Source organism: Ailuropoda melanoleuca, chromosome 12 (assembly GCF_002007445.2).
Source record: "Ailuropoda melanoleuca isolate Jingjing chromosome 12, ASM200744v2, whole genome shotgun sequence".
NCBI classification, from domain to species: Eukaryota; Metazoa; Chordata; class Mammalia; order Carnivora; family Ursidae; genus Ailuropoda; species Ailuropoda melanoleuca.
Window position 1 is genome coordinate 42,787,632 of NC_048229.1, and position 21,664 is coordinate 42,809,295.

The 21,664-nt window shown below is 44.1% G+C and overlaps 1 pseudogene; it reads right to left on the minus strand.

Moving 5' to 3' along the window:
• Nucleotides 1–20,273: 20,273 nt before the first annotated feature.
• Nucleotides 20,274–20,450, minus strand: LOC117795379 (annotated as a pseudogene).
• Nucleotides 20,451–21,664: the final 1,214 nt, after the last annotated feature.

Below are 21,664 nucleotides of genomic sequence, written 5' to 3' on the forward strand. Positions count from 1 at the left end.
TATAGCCCAGAGCGTTTCTTCCTTCCCTGTCTGATGCCTCCGTTTGCCCATATGCGGGATAAAGGATTGGAGAAGGGACTCCTTAGTACTCTCCAGTCCTGCCATCCTCTGATTCTGTCTTCCTGTCGTGGTGTTTTGCCGAAATGCCACTCTACCTGTCCTTCCCATGGGGTGGGGAGCGCCCGTTGACAAAGTCACGTGGTTCCAGGGCGGCCTGGGTTTCCCTTAACCCCGCCATGGTGGCTTGCGGTCAACCATAATTAAACTCTTTGGCCCGATCAAGGGTGCTGCAGTATAAAGTGCAAACATTTTGGGTGGAACTAGGCCTCGTCCCTGAAGGAGCGATGGGTCTATGATGAATCAGATGCACAGGACAGTCGGGCCATATTATGCAGATCTTCTGAGGCCCCCTGGAGCAGTGTCTGTGTGAGTGTTCTTACCTGACGAAACCAAGGGCGCTGGGTGGGAGGGGCTTGGGGGGGGCAGAGGGCCAGGCCTCACTGTTCAGGCTTTTCCTATCAGCATCCAAGACTCTGGCCTCTGTTGTGGATGGCAAGCTTGATCCTGCGTTTGCTTATCAAGTGGGGTGTCGCCCTCCCCATGCGTTTGGGGACATGTGGAGCACTGGGAGGTCAGTCCTGGAACCTCCAGGCAAGGAGCAGGGAAGTGAAATACAAATTAAAAATACCAATGGCTGAAGCCAAATTCTTCGGGGGGCAGCGTGTCCTGCTCCCGGAAGCCCCACCTCTGCCGGCGAGCGTACGGAGGGCCAGCACGTGCACTGCATTCAGAAACCAAAGCCCTTGTGATGAGGAGGAGGACGGCCCGCCTCTTTCTCATGCCACACGACGCTGTGATTTTTGCCTCCCGTCCTGTGCTTTGTTGTAGGAAGAGGGGCCGAGTGGAGCGGGGGCCCGCGGAGGAATGCCGAGCGGAGCGGGGGCCCGCAGAGAGGAATGCAATCTTGTTCTTGTTTGTCCGGGACCCTGTTTGTTTCCCACACAGAACAATGACCTCTCGGAAGCCCGTGCTTTCCAACTTCACCGAGGGTTACTTCGCAGGCCTGATTCCTCCCCTGATTATCTTGAAGCCTGTCAAGCTGTAAGGTTCTCCCTCTCCTCTTTGCTCTTTCTTCCTAATAGACATGAAACAGTCCAGTCAATAATATTTTACTTGTCTTCCCACTGCGTGTCTCTTCTTCTGATCAGTTTAGGCGGGTTTGACTGCAGAAAGTCAGAAGGGAGGTTAAGATCTGAAAAGTTCAGCCAAATGTTATCAGCCTCAGAGATGTTGCTAAGGGAAAGGCCCCCCAGCCCTTGGCGACCGGAGCCAATAATAGCCGCGATTCACTGATAGCATCAACGCCTGTCAAAGAGCCAGGCGTTTGTGGTTCGTCTGTAAACGCAAACACCTGTATCCAGTCAAGCTACGATGGTTATCCGCTCTCTCCCTGTCATTCCCATTGGTTCCTTGAAGGGGCTGCCAGGATGTTCTAAGCTGTGAGTTGATTTATAAAGTGAAGGGTCTCCGCAAAACTTTGGCACGGATGGGGAAATTGACTAGCGCGCGCCTCTCCTTCAGCGGGTGACAGGGCGTTTTGACAATGGTTAAATCGACGGTCTTCTTTTAATTGCATTTTTGAACCCATGGCACCAACCGCCCGAGCTGTGGGAAATGGGGGCTTGGGCGGCGTGTACTGCCTCCACATGCCCCCCTGGAAAGGACACTGGGTACTCGCTGGAGATTTTTGTGCGTGATGAATTAGATCAAATGACTCATAAAGAGTGTGTGTGGAAGCACTTCAGAACACAGTATGTGCATAGTTGAGATATTTTCAAGATGGAACAGGCAAGGTTCACCCGGAGTGATGAGCACCCAGCCGTGGCCGGTGCTCGGTGGAAGCTACGTTGGCTTCGAGGCTTGGGTCACCGGCCACGGTGATCTGGAGCAGAGAGAGGACTTGAGGTCACATCGCATCCTCCCCAGGCTCCCCCTTGTTCCCTCCGTGGGGAGGCTCTGCCTGCCTTGGCTGGGAGGGTCTGTGTGAGCTCAGGTTCTGTGAGGCCAGGCTTCCCTGCACAACAGGGTGAAGGCACAATGCCACCCCCACCCCTGGGGCACGGCTGCCCGGCCATGTCAGTCCTCTGTGGGGTCACCTGCATGCCACTGTTCATCGGCTTTTCTCGTCGACTGTTTTTGCTCATCGTGTGTCGTCAGCAGCTGGGGTTGGGGGACTGCGTCAGAGAGGAGCACCCAAGGGTGGTGGCTGAATTGGGCAAGTATCTGGAATTAGACCCAGAACAGGCTGGGCTCTATCTACCATGTGCTCGAACTGTGTCCTTTTCACACCTCAGCGAGCTCCTGCAAAAACGGGCAAAGGCAGGGGCGTTGGGCTTGTTGTGAGGGTTATAGGGGCTAATGTATTAGGATGAATAATATAAAAATTGGACCAGCAAACATGGCAGGTTCTTTGGGCGGTAATGTGAGAAGCACTTAGCAAGACACCTGGCCCATAGTAAGCACTCGATAGTGGCGGCTTGTCCTCCTCCTGATTACTGTTCTCCATCTTCCAGCCCAGGCCTCGAAGATACAGAAAGTCTAATTTGGACCTGAGATTAATGAAACAACTTAGCTATCCAGCTGATAGCAACTTCAAGCACAAAGAAAAAACCCAACAGTGATTTGACCAAGAACGTCCAAGTCTAACTCACCTGTATCATGCCCCGTGGAGGCGTCTCTGGCTCCCCTTGAAAGCCCAGGCGGGCAGGCAGGGAATGTGGCCAATCTCAAGGTCAATGTTGCATGCTGTAGCTCCTCTGTATTTTAATTAAAAATAAAAGGACTGCAGGAGGACAGTGCTCTGGCAACATAGGCTGGGAGGACGATGCCGTGCCGTGTTGGAGACTCAGGTATAATACTGTTTTTGAGGCCGGCTGAGGCTGACCGGCAAAACGTGTCCAAGTTGCTGGCTTGGAAGCATCTATGAACCTCTGTGGAGGAGGGTTGGCTCTCTCTGCCCATTGTTCTTTGATCCCTTCACTCAGGCCCTCCTCATTCCCCGTAGCATCATTGGAAAGCCCTCAGCCTCCTTCTCGTATGAGATGGATTCATCCTCAATAGTGATTGACTTGGGTCTCACCTCTGCTCGGAAACCCAGTAAGACCTGTTTCCACAGCCCGGTGGACTTGCTGTTATATCAGCCGCTGCAAAGCTTTGAGACTGTGTTGGATTTGCGTGTTTCAGTGGGTTTACACCGAGACTTCTGTATTTAATTAACGCAGGTGACAGACCCCACCACCCACCTGGGACCATCCTGGTTTGAGCACGGAAAATGCCGTGTCCCGAAACACTTCATTCCAGGCAAACCACGAGGGTTGGCCACTGTGGGTTAAAGAGAAAAGCATCTCACTCCTTTATGTGTTGAAGGAAAAAAAAAAAAACCCCAGCAGGAAACAAGAGGATGAGATACTAATATGGCAAAGTGCAAAGAGTTCAAGAGCATCAGGTGAGATTGGTTATTTTGGGATACAGAGCGCTGGCGTGAAGCGGAGGGAAAGTTTGCTCTGATGCTGAACTCAATGATCAGGGAAATTGTGGTCTAACCCTTCCCCCATCAACCCCTTTAACACACACGTGTTCATTTCATTTCCACACAAGTGTCCTTGCTTTACTGGAAGTTCTGGACATGCCACACAAAGGGGGACGTGCTTGGGGGCAGTTTGGAGAGTCAGGTCTCTTGGGATGGGAGAAGGGGGCTTTTCACCAAAGCAGGTAGGTGCCCCCGCTCAGACGTCCAGAGCGAGCCAGCTCCTGCAGGAGGGCTTGCTTCCCAGGGACAGGGCACCCTCCTCAGAACCGGTCTTCTTGAGAACTGACCTTTGAGACCACATGCTCCGTGGTGTCTCAGTGTTGCTCCGGTCAACTTGGGAACACGTTCCTTTGGAGAAAGCTGGTGCCCCGTGCAGCTCGGTGCGTCCTGCCTCTGATGTAAGGTGGCTGGTGGATGGGGCGGGTGGCTCTGCATTTCGCACAGAGTGATGCCCACTGGTGGGTAGGGCCCCGCCTCCCTGCCCCGGGGAAGGGGCGCCACCGGTGCGAGGCTCCCCAACATCTGTCGGGAAATCGCTTCCTTTGTGCCAGACGGAGGAGCGTTCTCCATATTTCTCACAAAGGGAAAAGGGTTGCATGACGGAGGTTAACATAACAATCTTCTCTTATTACAGTGATTTATGTGTGCATAACTTCAGCAGCCGAATGTCGTCTAGGGGGTCTTTAATTGGCAGACTTCAGGGACCACAGAGGGAGGTGACAGAGAGAGCTCCGGAGACGGGAGAGTGTCGGCTGCCATTCCTGGCTCATCCCCACGGAGAGACCTAAATAAATCTCAGGGGGAAGGCAGTCAACTTTTCAACTTTTTATTAACCTGATCCCTGCTAATGAAACACAAAGAGGAGGAGATGATTTTCAACTTCAGATGATGTGGGTCTCGTGATGCGGCAAATGACTGCCTAGGGTTCTCGAGACAACGGAACATGAGTCCTTTGGCAATTTTCATTCAAAGACAACAATACTGCAGTTTGCAGTGATTATGACTTCAATGACTCACTTGGTCTCATCTTGCCACATAGGATATGATCATGTATTTTTAGGGCTGTCAAAAAGTATATTTTCTCCGGTGAATATATTCTAAGCCCTGGGAAAAAAGGTGATGTCTTAAAATGGAATAGTTGCTGCCTTCCGCTCTGTGGGGTGCGTGCAGGGCAGGGACTTGGCCCACTGAGGGGTTGCAGACTCTCTGGGAGGTGGGGAGCCTGGAGCACTGCACAGGGACTTTGTGGACAGCACGTTCCTAGTATCCGTGTCACTTTTAGGAATGCTGCGGTCTTTCTGAAATCATGATCGGTGACTTTGGAAACATCTGGGTTTATATGGGCTCAGAGATTGCTTGGGCCTTTCCAGGCACTAAACTCCACACCACCTGCGACACAGCACTTGCCGAACTGTAAGCCACGCTCCTTCATGGAACACTGGGCTTCTGAAAGAGGACTGCACATTTATAAACTTGCATTATTTTCTAAATCATAGTTTGCTGAAAATACAGTGCCTTGAAGATGGATTTTCCCAGAAGCTGATTAACAAGAACAGGAATGTAAGCTGTTTATTTGACTGTTGATCCCAGGACACATTAGTAGATAGGGGTGGGGAAGGGAGGTATGATGGTTAATTTTATGTGTCCACTTGGCTGGGGAACAGTGCCCAGATATTTGCTGAGACATTATTTCAGGTGTTTCTGTGAGGGTGTTTTTCAGGTGAAATTAGTATTTAAATGGGTAGACTTTCAGTAAAACAGACTACCACTCATAGTGTGGATGGGCCTCATCCAATCAGTTGAAGGCCTCAGTCGAACAAAAGACTGAGCTCCCCCTAGCAAGAGAGAATTTTGCCAGCAGATGACCTTTGAACTTGAACTGCAGCGCTGGGTCTTTCCTGAGTCTCCAGCCTGCCAGCCCACCCTGTAGATTTTGAACTTGCCAGCCCCCATAACACGAGTGGATAAATTTCTCTCTCTATATATACACATACATATCCTATTGGTTCTATTTCTCTGGAGAACCCTGGCTGATAGAGGAGGTCATTAGGTCTCCTGGTCTCTTCTGGTCTGGAACGGGGAGAGAAGGAAGCTGATATGGACTATGTTAACGTGTAGGTTTCTGCAGGGGGATTGGGGGCTCCGTCAGATGGGAACTCCTAGAAGAGTGTAAAACAAGCCTCAGAGTCATTCCAATTGCCTGGGGGAGGTGGCTGGGGTATTAACTCACTGACTTTTTTTTTTTTTTAAAGATTTTATTTATTTATTCGACAGAGAGACAGCCAGCGAGAGAGGGAACACAAGCAGGGGGAGTGGGAGAGGAAGAAGCAGGCTCATACCGGAGAAGACTGATGTGGGGCTCGATCCCAGAATGCCGGGATCATGCCCTGAGCCGAAGGCAGACGCTTAACGACTGCACTACCCAGGCGCCCCAACCCACTGACTTCTCTGTCATTGGCCGAGCTCTGTCCTGGGAGCGTTCACTCTCTGGCACCTGCTTGCAGCAAAAAACCCTGGTGCCCGTACTAAAACTATGACCGCCAAGAAACGTGGCAGACCACGGAGAGCTCCATACCATGTTAGGTCTATGAAACTTAATGCTTAGAAAACCTTTATCCTTCAAAAGGATAGACTTACACATTTGGTGGTGCTTGTTGGTGGGATCCACAGTTCCGGAATGCAAAGAATATATTACAGGCTCTATCTTTATGATAGGAATGATTCCATGTGTCACTTGGCCATAGCTTAGTTTGTGCCTTGGTTTGGCATGGTGGTCAGTGTGTTTTGCATGCAAATGAGTGGGTTGGAGAGACAGATGGAACCTGTTGATGGTTCATGCATGTGCCTGGCATGTGTGCGGATCAGAGAAGAGTTAAACCCAGTGTTGTTTGTATCTGCAGGCACTGGGGTGTGCGTCTTGAAGGATATAATCCTTGGTTGAGGGCCGTACTTAGTTTCTTCTCTGTAGGCAAACTCTATTTTCATGTTCACTTCCAAATACCTGCAAGGACGTTAACTCAGGCTCTCAGGTTTCTCAAACTGACTCCGTTTCTTAGTCATGTGTTACTAATGGATGCTCTTGATCCTTCCCTTCTCCACGCCAGAACCCTCGGGCCAGCTCTCTTCCCTGCTGCTTTTCTAGACAAGTGGTCATAGCATCCCATTCTTTCTTCCTTTGAGGGCTCTCTCCACCCTTAGAGCCTTGACCATTGTTACTGTTTGAGAGGAAGATGCGCTTGCTAGCCCACATTTTACATTAAAAAAAATTCTTTGCTTGTGGCTCAGATGTTTTAGGGGTCTACCATGCGGAAGGTAGGCTGTTTGCCTGCTGGCATCTCTGGGGTAATGGCTATATCGTGCCTACCTACGAAACATTCGAAATAGCTCCTACGTTCTAGTGGGTAAAATGCACCCAGAGTAATCATTTCACATGTTTAATAACCAATGTGCAAACAGGGCTGCCAATCTCTGTCTCGACGTGCTCCGAAGGGTGCCATGTTTTCCTAATCTTACGGGCTGGGGGGAACGAGCCCTTTAAAGCTCAAAGTGGTTTGGGTGTTCTAATAGCCCTTGCTTGCCTTTTGTAAAAACCCGTGTGTCTGTGGGGCTCGTGTGCCACTACTCAGAAGGTGACAGCAGTGATCAGAAACATAATTTTCAATATTTATGATTGAAAATGTAATTTAGAAATGAAAGAAAGGGCACTCGTTCCCCCTTAGCTTGAAGTGAAATCATTGTTTTGAGACGTGTTCTCTATACAGTTAATCTGGCCAGTGTAATTTACCACACTATGGCTGAATTGTAAGCCTGGTGCTCCATTCATCAAATAAGACTTATTTGTGCAAAATGCATATGAATTAGTAGGCGTTGTGTGGTGCCGTGGCGACTTGATTTCAGAAATCTGGAGAAGGCTCCGTGGGAGGGAGTTTAGGGGGCTAAAGCTATGACAGGGTCCATTGAGGGGTCAACAGGTTGGTTGACCATAAGTGGGGTTCACATACCAGGTCTTCAGGTCCTTCTCCCACCTGCCCGTGAGGCATGGCTGCTACTCGCCTGTTCGGACTTGATCAAGGGATGGCGGCAAACTTAAAGGAGAAAACCTATGGAATGCTGTTTGGACAGCCCTCTGTGTGTGTTTAGCTCTTTATTCTGAAATAATTTCAGTATCACAAAAATCTGGAAAAAATAGCACCGAGAGTCCCCATGTATTCTTACCCCAGCTTCCTCTGCGTGACGATATCGTATGTGACCACAGTACATTGTCAAAACCAGGAACGGCAATGGCACACCACCACCGATCTTCTTGGAGTTACCTGTGTGGGTTCTTACATTGGAGTGGTTGTCAGCATTTCATAGCCGGGTGACGTCACACACAAGTCGTATTTGTTCACACCGAGCCTGTGTTGTGCAGGGAAACAGCCAGCAAGAGCTGAGTCACGGTGGCCCTTCCTGGAGGAGCACGTGCTCCCTAATTTGCTGTGGCCTCAGCGCTCCGGCATACACACCACTCCGTTTGAGTTTGTGCCCCTCATAAGAATTGGTACAAGCCCCCCAGCGGTGGAAGAGAGTTGGAGGCAGACACACTCTGTCACATTTCTCCTGTCTTGGGCTTTCATCCACAAGCAAAGTAGGCATCGGATTTTGGTTCCAAGGACACTTTGGTGTCTTTCCAAGGGCAGGGAAGGTGGAGGGTTGGATGGAGGTGCCTCTGAAATGCTGTCCCTGGAGAGGGGTCAGCACAGCAGGGACCACTGTCCTCCCCAAACTCAATTCAGCCAACACCTATGGGTGCCCGTGATGTGCCAGGCTCAGTGGTAGGAGCTGGCGTTCTCACAGATGGATAAGACACCGCCACTGTCCTGGTAAGGGCTCTCAGTGCTCTAGGAAAGCTCTACCTCCATCAGGAATTAGACTAACAGCAGGGTGCAGGGGGCGATTTTGACCAGGTGCGAGGACTACTGCTTGACGTCAGAGGCTGGAGCTCTGTGTCCAGCCAGCACTGGGAAGGCACGCGTCTATGTACACCATAGATGGACAGCAAAAGCAGCAGGTGTTTTCTAGCAGGCTGTGGGGGGAAGAGGCTGGGTGGATGTCGTGGTGGAAGTGGAGAAGGAAATGAAATGAACATCTGCAAAGCATGACAAACAGAATTTCCTTAAGGTTGCCCCCTTCTCTGCAGAGCTGCTGTTCCTCCCTGGCCTCACGGTGTTAGAGGATTAGTTCTGGATTCTCTTAGTAATTAATAGCATTTAAGTTCCAGGGCAGTCAGTTTTGATTAAGCAAACATTAAATTAATCCAATCTGCAAACACTTACTCTCCGAGCACTACTTGGGGAAAGAGGTGGCTGGATGGACAGAAGGATGCGTCCTCATTGGATTGCCGGCCACCTCCAAGTACTTACAGCTGGATCAATACGGCTCCTAGAGCTATAATAAAATGGCTTCGACATGCTCATCTGAGGCTGAGAACACAGTATACACATTGATTTCCTGGCCTGATATAACCCATTTACCTATTCAGCTACTCCGTTCGGGAAGGTGGAGGGGTCCCAAGGCCCAAGGGAGCAATGATGCCTGTAAGTAGGTTAGCAGATGCTTGGAAAATGTCTTAATCGGCTGCACGGCTCCTTCTCAAGGAAGACGTGTTTCCTTGAAAAGAAAAGGCCTCCTTAGGATCTTACTGGTGTCACCTGGGGAATACTGGGAGTTGGGGGCTTCACCTTTCCTGCTCGTCAGGAGGGGCCCTTCTCATCATTTAAAACTTTGGTTGTCGAACAATAGTCTTCACTTCGTGGGGTGTCAGGGGCTCATGCACCAGCTCATGCCAGACTTGTCTGCGACTCAGACCTAGGTGAACTTGGGGGACCTCATAGAAGATGCTTTCTCGTATGATTTTTTAAAGGAATAGAGGCGGTTTAATATGAATTAGTGAGACGGCGTGCTATATCCCATCGAGTAGTCATTGCAGTTTTATTAACTAAAGAGACTTATACTTTAAAACCGGTCACCCTAATAGGGTGTAAATCACCCTGTTAGCTATAATACTTAATAAAACAAAGTTATTATTGTCAGAAGCATTTTTAGACAGTGAGGAATATGCCTTTTTTTTTCTTTTAAAGATTTATTTATTTATTTATTTATTTATTTGAGAGAGAGAGAGAGTGAGCGAGTGAGCTCAAGCCGGGGGAGGGCCAGAGGGAGAGGGAGAGAGAGAGAGAATCCTTAAGCAGACTCCCCTCTGAGTGTGGAGCCTGACACATGGCCCAATCCCAGGACCTTGAGATCATGACTTGAGCTGAAATCAAGAGTCATACACTCAACCAACAGAGCCACCCAGAGGCCCCAGGAATATGCCTGCTTTTAAGTGGACGCTTTTGGGCTGGTAGGATTTTATGCTTCGAAGGTGTTCAGGTGGGTGTCGCAATGATCAGAATTCATTCTGAGACTCACGTGGTGGTCAAGTTGGTTTGGTCACTTTTGGTAAAACTGTTTCCCGGGGAAGAGAAGGAGATGGTCTGCGGGCTGGAGTGTTTTCCTCTTGCCTGTCACACAGTCTGGCAAGTGTCGTAGGGTTTCCACTTCACCAAACTGGCTGATGTTTGAGGCCTGAAGGTGGAGGAGAAAGCTCAGTCATTGCGCCAAAGACCCAATCCCTGGGATCCCCATTTGGGGTTTTGTGCAGGTCTCCTGAGTGTTGGCAGTGAACGCGAGGAAGATTCTGCTTAGGAAGTGGAGCTTAGGGTAAGAGCATCGCAGGAAAATCCACATGGAAAAAAAATCATTGCTGGCTACTATTTCCTTCAAAACCATGCTCCCCTTGAGAGATCAAAACAAATGTCACGTTTGCCCCATTTCCATTCCTCACCTGACAACCTGAGCAATCTCGGAGGCTGTTTTCCTTGCACTCAAGCTTCCTTTTTGAGACTGTCTCTTCATCTAAGCAGAACCCTGCACGTCGCCACTTTGGGATTTGGAGGTGACTTCAGGGTCATCCTGGATGTGTTCCTGTTTCTGCTTTGGCCGCATGCTAAAGCTCTTGGCTAAAATACGGCCCTAGACGGTTCTCGAATGTGCTGGACACCTGCAGGGCCCATCGTTTCCAAATTGTGAGACACTCACGAACTTCAACCTATTTAAGCTGGGGAGAAGGAGACACCGGGTCAACTTTCTTTACCTCCCTTAACCGACCAAGTAAGTTTTCATTCCCTCTGGGAAGCACCTATGAACATCCCGATTGTTCCCTGGAATAGAGCTTGGGAAATGGTGGTTTTAAGTTGTGGTAGAACTTATTCTTTGTTCTCATGATGAGGCTGATTATGTGAGGATTTGTATGGACTAACTCCTTGAATCCTTACAAAAATCCTGGGAGGCAGGGGCCATCCCCTGTCACAATGAGGGAAGTGGGACTCGCAGAGGTTGGTCGCATGCCGAAGGTCACACGGCAAGGTCACGGTAGAGCCAGGAGTTGGTCCCCCCGGGAGGTCTGCTGCAGGGCCCAAGCACATGGCCACCACGTTCTTCTGTCTCCGAATGGGCAGTCCCAGCTCATTTCCACATGGTCCTACAGCCTGGCTTCTGGTTCATGGGCTCAGGACATGAGGCTGAATGGCTGACTTAGGAATGCTGTTAAAACGGGTCCCCGATACCATGATTCTCCTTTGCTTCTAGAAGCCACCCAAGATATACTGAGTGTCTTGTATCGTTGTGTGCATTTGTTCACATTCTCAGAAATAGCCAGGCCAAGTGAGGGCCCCATGCACACTGCTGCAGAGACGTCACCCCATGGCCCCGCCGTCCTGCCATCGTCCCACGGCTGTTTAGCTTTGCCCCCAGGGACAGAGGTAGTGAGTGCGAAGGCTGTGGGGTGGCATCACGCTTATACCAGTTCCTTTAATCTCTTAAATGATTATAGTACCTGTTAGATGTTAACTCTGGCTTTTGATGTGGCACCCTTTTTATTAGGCTGTACAGAAAGCAGCTTTTAATATCAGTGTGTGTCTTACATATATGTTCCAAGAGCACATTACGTTAGAAGGTGCTGGAAAGGAAAAAGATGCGAGCGATCTTAAATGCGTCCAAGTGCCTTTATGAGATGCAATCAACCATGTCTTAATTCCCTCTATCCATCATTAGTTGAGTGGTGAAAATATATGCAAAAGAGAATGGAACCTGGGTAGTAAGGTAGTGAAGAGGTTTTATAAATTAGATTATTTGAGTATATGATTCCTCAGACAGAAGGATATTGTCCAAAGGGCTCTTTAATTATTATTCACTTCCTTTGGCGCACGAGAGAATATTGTCAGGGCCACAAGAGCACTTCACAGCAGTTCAGTTGAAAGGATGACCGTCAGACCAAGGGCTGCGTCCACACTGGGTGCAGTAAGTTCAGGCAGGGGATTTCTGCCACTCGGTGCTGGGCGGGGGCTTCGAAGGGAAGAGCTGTTTGCCGATGTGGTTACTTTGGTTAGTGCCCACCAATGTCTGGGTGACGGTCCTGAGCATTCTCCCTCTGCAGGTGGCCGAGCTGCCTCCAAGTCCCTCTCTGCCTCTTCTTTAAGGCCACGTGCTCTGGCCAAGTGAGCTACATTACCATCTCCGCCCAACATGTAGCCTGAAAGAGCCCGGCCATCCGAGACAATCTGCCATTTTTAAACACATACGAGTTCTAAGTCTAAAACCAAGAGACAACGGTAACAATCCAGAGCAACCTGATTTCCGGTCCTTAGGCTGCTCCAGCCAGTGACTTCACTGCTTGTGTTTGCTTAAATGCAAATGCTTTAGGGACCCAGGACCATGCCGGGGTGCCTGGGCTCCCTTCCCGGGGAATATTTTTAGGAAGGTGCCCACTTTTTCTGGTGAGTTTCCAGAATGATGCATTTTGAAGGAAAGCTGAACTCGGAAGTTTTCTCGAAAGGGCGGTGGGAGATAAGACCATCGCAGCATCACCGAGGGAGAGTGACGACGTTCCTGAGAGCTGGTGTTTAGATGATCTAGACTCACCGTGTGGTTGTCATAATCACCCGGTGGTGCCCTTCCACCGAGAGCTTTGGAGTGAAGGACTTGAGCAGAGATCTTCAGGACCCCTGCCCAAGAGGGGCGGGTGGGGGTGCACAGCCGCGGTCACCCATGCCTGGGAGATGTGCTAACGTGGCGGGGGCTTAGCTGTGTCCTTGCACCTTGGACGTGTCTCCAACAGCAGTCTTTGCTCACCTCCTGGTGTTAATAGTGATATCGAATTAAAATAAAAAAAATTCAATGCACTTAGAGTGAAATAAGTCAGTTGGAGAAAGATGATTTCACTCATAGGTGGAATTTAAGAAACAACACAAATGACCAAAGACAAAAGAGGAAAAAAAACCCCAGACTTCTAAATACAGAGAGCAAACGTGGTTGCCAGAGGGGAGATGGAAGAAGGGCATTGGTGAAATAGTTGAAGTTAGGAATAGTGAAGAGTGCACTTGCTGCGAGGAGCTCTAAGCCGTGTACAGAACTGTTGAAGCACTATATTGTGCGCCTGAAACTAATATAACACTGGATGTTAATTGATGCTTTAATAATAAAAAAAATCTGATCAGTGGCCAAAAAACAGGAACAATGAAATAGCTGAGATTTTACTTATTTTATTTATTTTAACTAAGGTGCCGCCATACCATCTTTGTTCCAGATTTTCAGCTGCTGTTGACTGACCCCACCCACAGGGGCGTGCACATTTATGGAAAGCCTTACCGCACTCCCCACTGGCCTTCTGTTTCGGGGCGGGATGCGGGGGTGCTCCAGTGGAGGTCTCCATGTTTGCTGCTTGCCTGAGCACCGTGATTGGGACAAGGAATCATTGCTTTGATGAACCATCCTTTTTAGCCAGACAGATGAGCTGTTAATTGATTTTACTTGTTAATGCAAGGATGGTCCCTGCCGACATATGGGGTAAATGGGTGTTGGATGAGGCGGGACAGGAAACAACATCCACCTTCCCCACCCCGCCGTGCCCCCACAGCGTCTCTGCTGATGTTCTGTGATTCTCAGCCTCTCATTAAAAATCAACATTCTTTTTCTCCATGTTCTTAACTAATACATGCTCACTGTGAAAAATTTAGAACACACACATAAAGAAAATTATAAAATTAAAATCATCTGTAATCTCAGCACTCAGAGGTGGGAAATCAGCCTTTGAAATACGTCATTCCATTGTTTCCTATGCACACACATAAATACATATCCATGTGTACATTTCTGTTTAGAAATGGATCAGAGTTTATATTCAGTTTTAAAATGTGGGCTTTTGGGGTGCCTGGGTGGCTCAGTTGGTTAAGAGTCTGCCTTTGGCTCAGGTCCTGATCCCAGAGTCCTGGGATCTAGTCCTGCATCGGGCTCTCTGCTCAGCGGAGAGCTTCTCCCTCTCCCTCTCCTTGCCTCTCTCTGTCAAATAAATAAACAAAATTAAAAAAAATAAAATGTGAACTTTCCATTTAATATATCAATGGCTTCCCTCGCCATGCTCAAATACTTCTAAAGCCTATATTTGCTTCCTATGTCATGACTATGATTCTGGTCACAAATAACATCTTGATGATTATAACATCATTTTAATGTTAATAGTTGCCAGAATACTAAATTTCTTTGATTTTGAACTAAGGTTAACTATTTTTAAAAAAGATTTTATTTATTCATTTGACTGAGATAGAGACGGCCAGCGAGAGAGGGAACACAAGCTGGGGGATCGGGAGAGGAAGAAGCAGGCTCCCAGCAGAGGAGCCTTGACGTGGGGCTCGATTCCAGAACGCCGGGATCACACCCTGAGCCAAAGGCAGATGCTTAACGACTGAGCCACCCAGGTGCCCCTAACTTTATTTTTTTTAAGATTACTTATTTATTTATTTTTCCTAGAGAAAGAGAGAGAGCACGAGCAGGAGGAGGGGCAGAGGAGAAGCAGGCCCCCTGCTGAGCAGGGAGCCTGATGCAGGGCTCCATCCCAGGACCCTGGGATCATGACCTGAGCTGAAGGCAGATGCTTAACGACTGAGCCACCCAGGCGCCCCTAAGGTTAACTACTTAAAAGTGTTCATTGGACCCTCGCATCTCTAGTTTTTTGAGTTTTTTTTTTAATTTGACAATTGTTATCCCATTTGATTTGTAAAAAGTGATGATGTATTACAAGTATAAATTTTTTTTTATCACGTAGGTTGCAATATTTTTTATTTAATGTTATTAAAGTTTACTGTGAAATATGAGGCACATGGAGAGAAGTACCCTGGACAGAAACACGCTGCTCAGTAACAATCACGTGTGAACAGCCATGTAACTTGCCGTTCGAGCCAATGGTCTCCAACCTCCCCGTGTTTCTTCCTGCTCACTGCCTTCACTTCCCCAGCAGAAGCAAAGCAACCCAAAAGAAAACACTCTGCCAACTTTTATGGCATGAAATTCCTGGTTTTGCTTTATCGTTTACTTCTCAAGCATGTGTCTCTATACACTATCACTTTAGATTTGTTAGTCTTTTGAACTTTGGATCACGAGAACACGTGCTGCGTTCGTCGAGTTTGTTGCCTAGAGATGAAGATCCTACCTTTTCACTGCTCTGCAGGTTTCCATTTTTTGGACGAGGCCGCGATGTATATTTCCATTTTTCTTTCGGTGTACATTTAGGTAATTTCTAGCTTTTGGTAGGACGATGACGTGGACATCAATATTCTCGTATGCGTCTCTTGGTGCACGTACACATGCATTTCTTTAGGGCATATAATGAAAATGGTGCTAAAGCATGGGTATACTCAGCTTGGGTACATACTGTCGAACACGTCTCCACAGCGTTGTACAATTGATACCCCACTCAGAGTGCGTGAGAGTTCCTCTTGCTCTGCATTTTTGTCAAAATGTAGTACTGTTAGTTTTTTATTTATTTTTTAAATTTTTAAATCCCGGTCACTGACGTTTGTGCCTAGTGGTATCTCATTGTGGTTTTAACTGGCATTTCCCAGATGACTAATGAGGTTGGACACCTTTTCACATGTTTATTGGCCATTGGAATAGCCTCTTTTGGACATACCAGGTCATGTGTATTCTGGCTTACCTTTATCCTACAGCTTTGCACATTTGGTTAAGAGTTCTATGCTAGTTTTACATACGACAGGTATCTTCTTCTGACTTGCTTTTGCACTCATCTTCTGGTGTCTTTGGATGAACAGAAGTTCTAAGTTTTAACGTAGTAAACTCTACCTCAAGGTCACAAAGACACTCTCCCATATTGTTTTCCATCAGCTTTGTTAGCTTGCCTCTTATCTGGATCTGCAATCCTCTGGGAATTGCTTCTTGTGGATTGTGTGAGGGAGGCATCAATTGTTTCCCCTAATATCCAGTAGTTACATTACCATCTCCTCATGACTCTAACGTCCCATGTCCCCATAAAGCAAAGGTTTCTAAATGCATGGCTTTATCATGTGCTTTCTCTTGTCCTGTTGATCAATCGATCTGTCCTTGAACCAAGGCCATACTGTTTGAGTTACTGTAGCTTTATAATAATATCTTGATATCCAGTAGAGCAAGTGGATGTGAGTTTTGACAAATTGAGGAAATTGTGTGGGTTTTGGTCCTTTATTCTATTAATATTGTGTATTACATTAATTGCTTTTCAGATATTAAACCAATCTTATGTTCCTAACGATAAATACTATTTAAAATGTATAAAAATCCTTTTAAAAATGTAGCTGGGTTAAATAAGGATTAATTAATATTAATTAATTTCCACCAAGAACTTTTTTCTGCTTTCATTAGTAACATTTTTTTTCCTTGTGATTTTTTTTTCTGAGTCTGATATCAAGGTAATACTGGCCTCAAAGAATGAGTTGGAAGTGTTTCCTTTTCCTCTATTTTCTGTAAGAGTTTGTGTAAGTGGGTATAATTTTTAAAATATTCATAGAATTTATTAATGTAGCCATCTGGGTCCAATCTTTTCTTTGTGAGGTTTTCTCTTTCTTCTTCAGTCAATTTTGGTAATTTATGTCTGTCTTAGGAATTTATTCATCTTATCTAAGTTGATTAACTTTGTTAGTATAAAGTTGTTGATAGTCTGTAATCCTTTTAACTTTTGTAGGTTTGGTAGTTATGAAACTGCTTTCATTTTTGTTTGGTAATGTGTGCATTGTCTCTTAATTGGCCCGTCTCAATAAAGGTTTATCAAATTCATTAATCTTTTCAAAGAACTAGCTTTTTGTTTCATTGATTCTTCTATATTGTTTTTCTGTTTTCCTTTTCATTGATTTCTGCTATGACATTTATTATTTTCTTTCTTTTGCTTGCTTTGGGTTTAGTTCGCTCTTCTTTTCAGTTTCTTAAGGTGGAAACTTTGAGTATATTTGAGGTCTTTCTTCTTTTTAATATGAACTTTTTAATGCTTTAAATTTACCACTAAATGCTGTGTTACTTGCATTCCACACATTTTCATAGCTTTATTGAAAAGTAGCTGACCTGTAATAAACTGCATGTATTTAAAACATCCAATTTGATATTCTGACATTCATAAAAATAGCCAAGAATCACATTCAAGATAATAAGCATTTCTATCACCTTCAAAAATTTAGCGATCCATTGTAATCCATCCATCCGCTCTTCCTCATTGCTTCCAATTTTTGATATGTTGTGTTATTCTTATTCTGTTCAGAATATTTTCTGATTATTCTTCCGATTTCTTCTTTGAGCCATCAGTTATTTAGAAGTGTGTTCTTAAGTTTCCAAATTTTCAAATTTCTTTCTGCTTTTGATTTCAAATTTTATTCCACTGTGGCCAGAGAATATCCCTTAACTGATTCAGATCACTTTAATTCACTGAGACTTACATTATGGCCAGATATCATCAATCCTGGAGAATGTTCTGCATGTACTCAGAAAGAATGTATTCTTCTGTTGTCGGAGTGTTTTATCCACGTCAGGTCAATACCGTTGATAGTATTGTTCACATGGTTTATTATCTTTATTGATTTTCTGTGTAGTTATTCTATTATTTAGAGTGAATTATCAAAATCCCCAACTGAATTATTGAATTCTCTATTTCTTCTTTCAATTCTGTCAGGTTTTTCTTCTTGTGTTTTGGGCTCCATTATGAGATTCACACACATTTACAACTTTTATACGTTCCTGATATATTAAGCCTTTCTATCATTATGAAATATCTCTTTATCTCTAGAAAAATTTCTTGTCTTAAAGTGATTTTGCCTGAATTAACATAGCCACTCTAACTATATTAATGTTTACATGTTATACCTTTTGCTATCCTTTTACTTTGATACGTTTGTATTTTTGAGTCTAAAGTATGTCTCTTGTAGGTAGAATACACTAGAATCTTGCTTTAAAAAAATCCAATGAGATAACCTCTGCCTTTTGTTTAGAATTTGGCCCTTTCATATTAATATGATTATTGACGTGGTTGGATTTACATCTGCCATTTTGCTATTAGTTTTCGATATGTCTTATTTATATTTTTGTCCCTCCTCTATTGCATATTTTGTGTTAAATTATCATTTTACTGTATCATTTTTATTCCTCTGTTTTTTAAACTATGAATTATTTTCTCAATAGTGACTGCTCTGTGCTTTTAAAATATGCCTATTGAGGTATCACAATTTATTTTAGGGTAATATTGACCTTATTGAAGTAAAATATGGCCACTTTGCTTCAATATTGCTCCATTTTCTCCCCTTCCTTTGTAGCATTATTGTCATATATGTCTATATGTATTATAAGCCCAACGACATGATTTTATAATTACCCTTGCAATAATATAATTACCCTTATTTTTGGAAGAAATTATGATACGAGAAAATTAAAAAAATATATTTAAACAGCCTTTAAGATTTATCCACATATTTAGTATTTCTGGACTCTGCATTTCTTCCTGAGGATTTGAGTTCCTATCTAATGTTATTTTCTTTCATCTTGAAGAGCTTCTTTTAGTATTTCTTGTATGTCAGGTCAGCTACCAACAAATTTTCTTAGTATTTATTTAGGAAAATATTTAGTTTGCTTTCCTTTTTGAAGGATTATTTTGTTTGATATAGAATTCTTAATTAACAGCTTTAATCTCCCTCTGCCCCCCCCAAACTTAAAATATGTCATTCCATTGCCTTCTGTCTTCCATTGTTTTGGATGCTAAGTTAGCTGTTAATTATATTGTTATTCTCCTGTACATGCTGAGTCATTTTACTCTTGACGTTTTCAAGATTTTTTGTTTGTCTTTCAACAGGCTTAATACAATATATTTATCCTATATTTGGTATAAGCTTCTTGCACCTGTAGACTGAACTTTTTCACCAAATTTGGGAAATTTGTGGCTTTTTTGGGAACTTTTGGAACTTATTTCTTTGAGTATTCTTTTTTCTGTATCTCTTCTCAGGTTTGAAATTCCCACCATATGTATGTTGGCATGCTCGATGTTGTCCTAAAGTCTTTACATCTCTGTTTATTAAAATAAGTTTCTTTTTCTGTTTTCATTTTTGATGAGTTCTATTTTGCTATTTTCAAGTTTACTGATTTTTTTATTCTACCATTTATGATATGGAGGCCATTTAGTGAATGTTCATTTTGATTATTGTATTTTTCACTCTAGAATTTTCTTTAATTTTTACTCTATTGTTTTAAAATTTTTATTCTCTATTTTCTTTCTTGGTTTGAGCCATTGTCATTGTATTTTCCTTTAATTCATCGAATTTTTAAAAAATTGAGGCATGCACATAAATTAACTATTTTAAAGTATGCAATTCAGTGGCATTAGTACACTCACAAAGTTGTTCTAAAACATTTCACTACTCCGAAAATAAATTTTGAACCCATTAAACAGTTGCTTCCAATTCCCTCTTTGCCTAGTCCCTGGAAACTACCTATCTGTATTATGTTTCTATTAATTTAGCTTTTCTGGGAATTTCATATAAATGTGAAAATATACAATATTTTGTGTCTGGTTTCTTTCACTGAGCACAATGTTTTTGAGGTTCATTCACATTATATTTCATTTCTCTTTGTGGCCAGATGATATTACATTATATGTATATATTACAGTTCATTTAGCTATTCATTCATTGATGGACGTTTGGGTTGTTTCCACCTTTTTATTATTATGAGTATTGTTACTATGGCCATGCATGTATGTGGTTTTTGTGTGTGTGTGTGTACATGTTTTCAATTCTTTGGAGTAGATTCCTAAGAGTGGAAAATGCTGGGTCATTTGGCAATTCTATGTGTAGCTTTTTGGGGAATCAACAAACTATATTCTACAATGGCTGTACCATATTTCTTTACCACCAGCAATGTGTGAACATTCCAATTTCTCTACATCTTCTCCAATTCTTGTTACTTTCTATGTGAAATGTGAAGTGGACCTCAGTGTGGTTTTGATTTGCATTTCCCTCAAAACCAATGCTGTTGAATGTCTTTTCATATGCTTGTTGGCTATTTGTATATTTTCTTCGCAAAAAGACATATTCAAGTACTTTGCCCATTTTTAAATTGGGTATTTCTCTTTTTGTTGTTGAGTTGTAAGTGTTCTTTATATATTGTGAATCCTAGAATATTATTAGATATGTGATTTGCAAATATTTTCTTCCATTCTGTAGGTTGTCTTTTTACTTTCTTGATACTTTCCTTTGGTGCATAAATATGTTTAATTTTTTTATAAGTCCAGTGTATCTATTTTTCTTTTTAGGGGAGAGCACAAATGCAGTCCCCTGCTACCCCAAATTATGCAGTCAAGTTTCCCACATTTGGGAAAATCATAGAGGTCAGCATATCTGGAATGCAATGGGTAAGCCTTGCATATATGTAATGCAATGGGTAAACCACCTTCCTGATCATGGTCTCTCCACTGCCAGGTAAGTGCACCTATCTATTTTTTTTCTTTTGTTGTTCATGCTTTCGGCGTCTTATCTAAGAATTCATTGCCAGGTCCAAGTTCATGAAGATTCACACTTCTGTTTTCTTCTAGGATTTTTGTGGTTTCTCTCTTATTTAGGTTGCTGGTTCATTTTGAGTTAATATTTCCATATGGTGTGAAACAGGGGTTTTTATTTAATTCTTTAAACATAGTGTTCTTTAATACTCTGAACACATTTATTATAATAGCTACTTTGAAGTCTTCGTCTGCTAAATCCAAATTAAACATCTGGGCCAACTCAGCATTAGTTTATAATGATTCCTTTTTCCCCTGAGTATAGCTTTCACTTTCCTATTTATTTATGTGTCTGCAATTTTTTTTTGTGATTGAAAACTGGACATGGAAAACATATATTGTAGCAACTCTGGATTGGGGTTTTTCTCCTGAAGGGTATTTTTCTTTAATAACTTGCCTGAGCTTAATCTGTAGAATCTGTCTTCTAAGCATATTTAGCTAGATGTATTTGCTTAGTTTTTAAATTCTTATTTTTATTTTTCAGCTTGGCTTCTTAAGAGTTGCCACTGTATCACATAGATCCCCAGTCAGAGGATGACTGGGAAGATGTTGTGCTCGCCTGTCTCGGGCTCTTCCACGTACCACATTCTGCTCACTGATTTGTACTTAGGTTTGGGGAGTACAGTCCATGTTTAGCCAGTTTTCAATTTTGCTTTAAGGTTTAGTTTTCGTTTCTTCTGGGCTCTCCTGAGTCTTACCTGCACCTACCTGCCAGAGGTTCTCTGGATAGCCACGATGTGTGAATAGCTTATTGAGCTCCTGCAGTATCTCCCCATTAAATTTCTGGCTGTTCCACCATTCCCCTCGAGTGGGCCCACAACTTCATACTAACGAATCTGTGGGTTTTCCCCCATTAATTGTCTTCTGAGTTTGCATGTTTAATGACAGTATCACAAGTTATAGGTTTGCCTTCCACGCCAAAACTCTGCTTCCTTTGTCAGTAGAGATGATGTTTTTCGCAGTTAGCTTTGCCCTGACAAAATTATGGTGCCACCAACGTGGGGAAGTGGACAGGGGAAGTCCTAGGAAGAAAGCCACTGACTCAAACATCTAGCAGTTTTTCTTGCATAACCACTTCCAATGAATCGTTTACCTTTGGTCAATTCCCAGAATCCTTAAATGTTTGTGTTTGATGACTTTATCCA